Genomic DNA, 1,855 nt, shown 5'->3' with positions numbered 1-1,855 from the left:
GTATGAATGTCTTCTGTATATTACTGTCGTGTGTGTGTGAGTGTATGACTGTCTTCTGTATATTACCGTCGCGTGCGGAGGTATAATTGTCTTCTGTATATTACTGTCGTGTGTGTGCGTGTATGATCTGTCTTCTGTATATTACTGTCGTGTGTGAGTGTATGACTGTCTTCTGTATATTACCGTCGTGTGCCTGTATGACTGTCTTCTGTATATTACTGTCGTGTGTGTGAGAGTATGACTGTCTTCTGTATATTAGGTCGTGTGTGTGTGAGTGTATGACTGTCTTCGTATATTACCGTCGTGTGTGCCTGTATGACTGTTCCTGTATATTACTGTCGTGCGTGTGAGAGTATGACTGTCTTCGTATATTACTGTCGTGTGTGTGTGTGTGTATGGACTGTCTTCGTATATTGTCGTGTGTGTGTGAGGAGTATGACTGTCTTCTCAGTACAATGTCGTGTGTGAGTGCATGATTGTTCTTCGTATATTACTGTCGTGTGTGAGTGTATGACTGTCTTCGTATATTACTGTCGTGTGTGCCTGTATGATCGTCTTCTGTATATTACTGTCGTGTGCCTGTATGACTGGTTCCTCTTGTATATTACTGTCGTGTGTGTGCGTGTATGACTGTCTTCTGTATATTACTGTCGTGTGTGTGTGTATGACTGTGTTCTGTATATTACTGTCGTGTGGCGGTATGACTGTCTTCTGTATATTACCGTCGTGTGTGTGCGTGTATGACTGTCTTTCGTATATTACCGTCGTGTGTGGAGTGTATGACTGTCTTCGTATATTACTGTCGTGTGTGTATGACTGTCTTCGTATTACTGTCGTGTGTGTATGACTGGTTCCCTGCTATTACTGTCGTGCGTGGTGAGTGTATGACTGTCTTCTGCATAATACTGTCGTGTGTGTGTGTGTATGACTGTCTTCTGTATATTACTGTCGCGTGGGAGTGTATGACTGTCTTCTGTATATTACTGTCGTGTGTGTGTGTGTATGACTGTCTTCGTATATTACTGTCGTGTGTGTGTGTATGACTGTTCTTCGTATATTACCGTCGTGTGTGTGTGTGTATGATTGTCTTCTGTGGCACATTGTCGTGTGTGTGTGTATGACTGTTCTTCTGTATATTACTGTCGTGTGTGTGTGAGTGTATGACTGTCTCTGTATATTACTGTCGTGTGTGTGTGTGTGTATGACTATTCTTCTGTATATTACTGTCGTGTGTGGAGGTATGACTGTTCTTTCTGTATATTACTGTCGTGTGTGAGTGTATGACTGTCTTCGTATATTATCAATGTGTGTGTGTGTATGACTGTTCTTCTGTATATTACTGTCGTGTGTGTGAGTGCATGACTGTCTTCGTGGCTATTACCGTCGTGTGTGAGAGTATGACTGTCTTCGTATATTACTGTCGTGTGTGTATGACTGTTTCGTATATTACTGTCGTGTGTGGAGGTATGACTGTCTTCTGTATATTATCGTCGTGTGCGTATGATTATTCTTCTGCATATTACCGTCGTGTGTGTGTGTGTATGACTGTCTTCTGTATATTAGTGTCGCGTGAGTGTATGACTGTCTTCTCTGTATATTAATGTCGTGTGTGAGAGTATGATTGTCTTCTGTATATTACTGTCGTGTGTGTGTGTGTGTATGACTGTTCTCTGTATATTACTGTCGTGTGTGGGAGGTATGACTGGTTTCTATATTACCGTCGTGTGTGGTGTGTGTAAGGATCATTCGTATATTACTGTCGTGTGTGAGTGTATGACTGTTCTTCTGTATATTACTGTCGTATGTGTGTGTGTGTATGACTGTCTTCGTATATTACTGTCGTGTGTGAGTGTAT

This window comes from Homarus americanus, unplaced genomic scaffold, assembly GCF_018991925.1.
Source record: "Homarus americanus isolate GMGI-L3 unplaced genomic scaffold, GMGI_Hamer_2.0 scaffold52806, whole genome shotgun sequence".
In the NCBI taxonomy this organism is placed as follows: domain Eukaryota; kingdom Metazoa; phylum Arthropoda; class Malacostraca; order Decapoda; family Nephropidae; genus Homarus; species Homarus americanus.
Note: the sequence above shows the minus strand (reverse complement) of the source record.